The sequence below is a fragment of the Micropterus dolomieu genome, linkage group LG01 (genome assembly GCF_021292245.1).
Source record: "Micropterus dolomieu isolate WLL.071019.BEF.003 ecotype Adirondacks linkage group LG01, ASM2129224v1, whole genome shotgun sequence".
Taxonomy (NCBI): domain Eukaryota; kingdom Metazoa; phylum Chordata; class Actinopteri; order Centrarchiformes; family Centrarchidae; genus Micropterus; species Micropterus dolomieu.
The window spans coordinates 48,647,259-48,654,004 of record NC_060150.1 but is presented as its reverse complement, the minus strand read 5'-3'; the positions used below and the strand labels follow the sequence as shown (position 1 = coordinate 48,654,004).

Below are 6,746 nucleotides of genomic sequence, written 5' to 3'. Positions count from 1 at the left end.
GACGAAGCAGCAGCGTGACAGCGAAGAGGTTTCACTCTGGACTCAAACCAGCAACCCCTCAGCTCCTTCAGCTGAGATCAAGTCTCTTATTTTCCCTTTTAATCATAAATCCGATGAAATATCTCAGATTCACATTAAAGCAAGGTAATAAATGATGGTCTTTTATGGTGAGACATGTTTTAAAGAGCTGCAGACAGTTTCCTGCAGTACAGAGCAGCTGAGCGTCCGTGTGTCACCGTCCAGCTTTACTGAAGCTCTGCGTCGGAGTAGAAAGGACACCTTTAAATAATCTACTGTCTCGTTAGCCAGTCAGCTGACGAGCCTTTGTCCTGATCGTCTTGCTGATACGGGCCTCAGATCAGGAAACGCCGATTTTCAGGGAAATCACAAAGGACCGCCAACGTAAGTCAGAATTCATTTGATGGATAGGCGCCATCAAATGAAGTCACCAACATCATTAATCCCCACAGGAGGTCGCGTTCCCTGCGCGGTTTGTCAGCAGGACTACGGTAAAACTGATCACCATGAAACTCGGTGGGAGCGTGTAGCACAGGCCGAGGACGAAGTAACTAACTGGATCACGGGGCGGACACACAAGGTCAACACTGTGAGGCAGGTCAACGCAAAATGAAACGAGTTAGTCGCATCCGAGCGCCCCCGTCGAGTGAATGGAACAAAACACGATTAGTCCTGCACACCGGAGCTGGAGACAGTGAACCAGGAGGAGGGAAGGAAACGTTTCACTCCAGATGACGGCAGCTCGTAACACAAACATCTGGGTTCTGGACCTCGGTTTTGAAGTCACGGTTCGGTATATTTTCGGTACAGTAAGGGAACAAATGCAAACATTAAATTGCTGCTTGTTTATTATGAACTTTTGTAACAAATTGGACATAACAAATAAATTATATAAAATAATAAAACTGAACAAGAAATAAAATTTTGCTGCAAACTACTACCAAGTTCTCCACTAACTAAAATATTCTCAAAACAACACCACATATAGCTGATGAATAACATGGATTACAGTGCAGCATTCTTCTTCTTCTGTTAATCCGTCTATGAGCGTCATCAATCCCAGCTTGAAGGCCTGCTCATTTAAAAAGTCTGTTTAAAAGCTGAAAGGCGTTTGCACAGTGCTCGTTTTTCTCCCTTGTTGCAGTGACGTTCTCCTTCGTGTGTTACTATTAGTGAATTAGCAGGTTTCACTGCTGAGAAAAGTCGCCCGCTGCTTTCGTCTGATCGACTTGTCCGTTGTTGTGCTTCACTGGGAACCGAAGTGTTCACAAACAGAAGACCTGAACAAATAAGGAGGGTCTTACAGCTCTGGCTTCTCTGCACTGTCCCGTGATGCTTAACTCACTGGTTAGCGAGAGTAGCGCCTGTGTAGCGCCGCAAGGCAGAGATTTGGTCCGCCACTTAATATGTCCGTGTGGAAAGTCAGAATTTACGCATGTTCCACACAAAACAAGGCTGATATTAGACATTAATAACTGAATTCAGTGCCACGTGCACTGTTCCGAATACATGCACTGTTACACCCCTAAAAAAAAGCCCGCTACGCCACCGTTCACACACACAGAAGCAATTTGGGGTTCAGTGTCTTGTCCAAGCTGGGGGATCGAACCACCGAGCTTCTGATAAGTGGCCACAGATGGCCGAGCACATCAATGTTCAGCACTCAGAAAGTGTGCACAGTGTGCAGCAGATTTAAGAAAATGAAAACACATTTTGCAGAGGACCAGTGGGACTGTGAACGCTACGCTCACGGGACGGAGATTCAAGATGGAGGCCCCCAGCTGCTCGACTACTGATCGAAAATAACACACTGTTCTCAGCCCCAAACCGGACTGCAGCATCAGGCGACCTGGAACACCTGGAAGAATCCATGGAGGAGCACTTCAACATGAAAAAGGACAAAACAATTCTACCCTCTTCAGTCCAGGTACGACCCCGTCCACATCCCCAAAGCCTCCACGCCGCCCAGAGGTGAGCGACCTTCTAACGTGTTGAAAGCAAACTAATCGGACTCGACGCCAGAATCGCACTAATAAAAGTACTACACGGGGAGTTCCAGGCACTGCGCCACAGCCTGGAGTCCAGTCAGGACCAAATCAAAACACTTAGCAGAGGAAACAACTCATCCCCCGGCTCAGCTCCGCTACAGCAGAACACACGGCATTCTGGACCTACAGCGACGCAGCATGAGGGACAACTTACCGGTGTTCCCGAACAAACACCAGGCGACCCGGAACAATCTGTTAAGGAGATGTCCGCTCGGCTCAAACCACCCGGAGAAACTGTGAACAACAACGGATGCAAACTGTTTCCACCCTCAGCAGTTAACGCAGGGCACCGTGGTTCCCCGTCGAGCCGGTTCTGCTGGACCGCATTTCCATCTGCTGTTATTCTGTTACATTAGTTCCTATGTCTGGATTTGTTTCCCCATGTTTGTGTCTCTCTGTGTCTGCCAGCACTGTGAAACAGCTTTGGCTGATCTGCAAGCAGCCACGTGCAAGAAACACATCTACCAGATTAAAATCAACCTGTTTCCTGCTCGACACAAAACAAAGAGGCAATTTAATGATTAGAAATATCTCATTTGTCCATAACGGCGCCGTCACAGACCCGGAAGGACGTTTCATCAGCAAAACACATCAATAAACAATAATCCAGTAACAGTCGGTCATGTTTGCGATGACCCGTCCTTCTTCTTCTTTGTCCTTATTTCAAACATTTCCGTTCGTCCGTCATCGACCCATCAACAGATCTAATATTTGATAATCCGCAGAAACAACAGAACAGAGACAGGACGCAGAGGACAGAGTGGACGTCCTTCCTGCAGAAAAAAGTTCTTTATGTTTATGTCTCACAATAAAAAGAGAACTTCCTGTACAGCTTGACGTCTTCAGCAGGAACCGGTGGGCTTGGAGCTCAGACCGTTTACACCAGAATAAAGATGCTCAGAGGACCTCCAACATGGCCGCCGCAGCGCTCGTTCTGCTGTGTTTACTGCCTGTAAATTAGCCCGATGACAGCTGTGGACGCCGCGTGAGCGACGAGGACGTCCTCGTTAACGCCTACACACCTGCGAGCGTGCGCGTGTGTGTTTGTGGAAAATGTTTTTGTTTACGTGGGTGTAAAGTAATTTTAACGTTTCCGCAGCTGATGATTCACATCCAGCTCGTGCGCCCAGAGGAAGTGTTTGTGCGAGCAGAGGAACGCCAGGTCGACGGGTGGTGACAGTTTGACCGCCATCGAGAACCCGCCGGCCCTGCAGGAGAGTAAACACACACACACACCAGACCTCGTTCAGCATTGTAAACACACAGAGTTTCACATGTGTGTGCGCTGATTTAACGGCCCCGTGGTTCCTCTCTTGGAGGTGGGACTTGCTGACAGTCAGGATTTATAGCTGACCAATTAGGGAGCCCCTCAGGTCTACAACCGGCCAATTAGAGGCCTCGGCTGATTTATGATCCGGAGCGCACCTGTCTGCGCCTCAGCCAATCCAATAACACATCACTCAGCCGGTGTGTGAGGACTCACAGTCGCCTCGTGTGTTCAGATCCTCCTGCTGCTGAACGCTCCGCTCTCATTGGTGGCCAGAACCTGCACTTTCAACCAGGAGACCGGGCTTCATGTCACTGAACGCTGGATGTTTTTCTTGTCCTCCTCAGTTAGGTAGGTTCTGTGAATTGCATAAGTTACGTAAGTCACTTTATTTACATAAGTTAACTGACGTACGTAGTTATTTTAACTCAAACCATGATCTCTTCCTAAACCTCACCAAACTGCAACATTTCACAACTTTAGCAACGTCCCGTTTCAAAATGCTGATGTTTTGCAACCTTTTATTTTGAAAGTCTAACCGGATGTTGCACATGTTGCCGCGGGGGCCTAAACGTCGATGCTGAAGTGTACCAAGGGCACTGAAAAGCGAAGCCAAGGGGTCTGAACACACAGGTGTTGCTGACGCTGGGATGTTCTGAACCAAGACATGTTAAATAAATGAAAACGCTTTGAGAAAAGTTTATTTGCACACTAAAAAAACATGCAGTGCAGTTTAAAAAGAGAAGAAAGCGTAACTGAGTTCTTTCCTATTCTTTGTTTCTCTTTTTATCAGCGAAGACATTTCCACCTTAAGTTGAGCAGGAAACGTAAGAGTAAGAGAAGCTTACGTTACATCCTCCTAAATAAATCTGAGACATGAAGGAGGCTCGGACAGAAGTGGGAAACTCCTGCAGCTCTGGGTTTTCTATTCTTTTCTAATTGACCATTTTCTGTGAGTGGACATGCAGACAGCTGAACAAAAGACTAAACCGTCATACATGAAGAGTCTGAGCTTCATTAGCTTCATTAGCTTCATTAGCTTCATTAGCTTCATTAGCATGAATAACGGTGAAGCATTGTATTCATCTGTTGTTTCTGTGATGCACTGATGGACGGCGGCGTCACGGTCCGCCCTCGCTGTGAAGCAGGAACACTTGAACAGAGGGAATGTTGTTGTCTTTGATTCACACAGACTGGAGCTTCTTTCCACTTTGCTTGGCAGCCGTGAGTTTTCATCGGGGCGTTCTGGGGATTCCCTGCTCCATTCCAAGAAGAGACGCCGTCGTCCAGAAGGAAACATCTGACTGCGCCGCTCCTCCGTCTGCACTCCGCTGACCTCATGTGATTCCACATCTGCGTTTCATAACGTGGCGTTAACGCAGCGTAAACAGAGTCGGCCGCTCACAGTAACTGGGTGATCCGATATTTCTGTAAGCGGGCCGCGGCGTCGGAGCAGGTTGGTGGTAAAGATGGCGGCCGCCTCCGTGTAGAGGAACAAAGAGAGAGAGAGAAGGATTCTCTCATGCGTCCACGCCCGCAGCCTGACATTTCTCTGCACACACAGCTGCTGCTGGCTGAAGAGATCACACACACACACACACTGATAGCATCACGCCCCTAGTTTCCCATGGTGCATTGTAAACAGAACACGCCCGTCCGCCTGTGGCAGCACTTCAGACGACACACACACTCATCCACACACTGAAATATACATAACACACACAGCTGAGGCTCGTCCAGACGCCGCTTCCTGGCGCAAAGGCTCATGGGAACCGTGCAGTTTTTTATGACCCACAATGCTCTTGGAGCGCGACGGTGGAGTCTGGTGAGTGACCCTAAAGGACCCCCAGCGTGACGCGTTTAGCCTAGCTTAGCACAAACACTGGAAGCAGGGGGAAACTGCTAGCCCAGCTCCATCAGAGCCACTGGCCCCCGTGAGCTGGCGGTCCAGCTGGGTCCAGCAGAACCCGACGAACATCACGACGATCCGCCTGCTGGATTTTGAGGCGTGCACATGTAGACGCGTGCAGAACCTGATTTATGTGCTCCAGCGTTCACGGTCACTGTGGAGCTGAAGACCGGCAGAGAGGTTCGGGTTGTCCAGGGTCGGCGGGCTGAAGGAAGAGTGTGTGAAGGTCAGGAACAATAACACAACACAGCTGTGAGGCTTGCAGCTCGCCATCGGCCCCGCGCAGGAAGGTCACTCCGTCTGCAGCGGGCCCTCAGGGGTCTGTCCGCTCACGGGGGTTCACACACGTTTTCACGGGCCAAAGTGTAGCTTCGGTGAATTTGAATTCAGAACCTGCACCTGAACGGAGCTGTAGGTCGGTTTAAGGCGCAGTGGGGCCCGATCTGCTCCGCATGTTAATTACTGTATTAAGTATAAGTTGTATAAGTTTATGTTCCACATGCACTTCCACCGGGCCGACTCCAGAAACAGAGCAGTGGATTCTTAATAAATTAGCTTATGAACTTATTTCTGGTTGAAAGTCCACATGAGCGCGTAGGATCGGACTGATCCGGGATGCAACTGGCTTTAAAGCCTCAAGGAGAACTGAGCTGCTGCTGTTGATGCATCTGAACAACCTCTCTGCTGCGGCAAACACAAAACAATTCCTCCAAGCGCCAGATGAATGTTTTCTTTAGCAGCTGATTTAAAGTGCTTTGTGTAGCCGCGGAGTCCGCGTTCTGGACGGAGGCGGGCCCTGGTCCACCGGTCTGGTGGTCTCGCTGCGGTTTCCACCGAGTTGGAAAGGCGAGCCTGATGATGATGATGTGCTTCCCCTCTCTCACCTAACCAACGTTTGAATCAGTCGTCAGAGTTTCACTTTAAACACATCAGACGGATGAAGTTTTTTTTTCGACAGAGGTTCGTAGATCCGTCTTCTGGGAACAGTGACTGTTTACGAATATTATTATACTCAGAAATAAACTCTTAAGCAGTTTTTTTAGCTTGTGAAACATCATAGATTCGTGAGAACTCAGAGGCAGTTTGAATAGAAAACAATAGAGGCTGAAACGTGTAACATGTAGCAGCTGTGGGATAAACCCATGTGTTCTATCAGCCCGACCAGCCTGTCAGACCACACTGAGGGCCGGACTGCTGAAAGGAAAACGATCATTGTTGTCTTTCAGCCACGAGTACGAGAACTGTGTGTTTCTGTCTACGTGACTGACTGAACACTTTCCAGCGCTGAGCGTTCGGCAGCAGCGCCGCACGGCGGCAACCTGGTCTGGTTCATTTAAAGAGGAACATTGTGACTGGACCTTCACATCAGGACGATCAGGTCCGGACCAGGTAGGGGATCCTCAGTACCTTCTGCACAGGGAGGTCAAAGGTCAGGAGGCGGCGTGAGAGAGGGGGAGAGGGAGGGAGGGGGGGTGAGGGAGAGAAAGAGAGAGGGAGAGAGGGG

At 49.2% G+C, this 6,746-nt stretch overlaps 1 protein-coding gene and 1 long non-coding RNA gene across 2 annotated transcripts in view; one reads left to right on the top strand and one right to left on the bottom strand.

Moving 5' to 3' along the window:
- The window catches only part of LOC123968058 (NACHT, LRR and PYD domains-containing protein 12-like), a gene marked incomplete at its 3' end in the record, with an annotated part of 261,415 nt that overhangs the window by 122,254 nt on the left and 132,415 nt on the right, over nucleotides 1–6,746 (bottom strand). The window lies entirely within an intron of this gene.
- Nucleotides 3,487–6,746, top strand: part of LOC123968672 — a 95,197-nt gene continuing 91,937 nt past the window's right edge. Inside the window, exons 1-2 of the long non-coding RNA XR_006824515.1 lie at nucleotides 3,487–3,684; nucleotides 6,469–6,631. This is a non-coding gene — a long non-coding RNA (uncharacterized LOC123968672). The remainder of the gene's footprint in view (nucleotides 3,685–6,468; nucleotides 6,632–6,746) is intronic.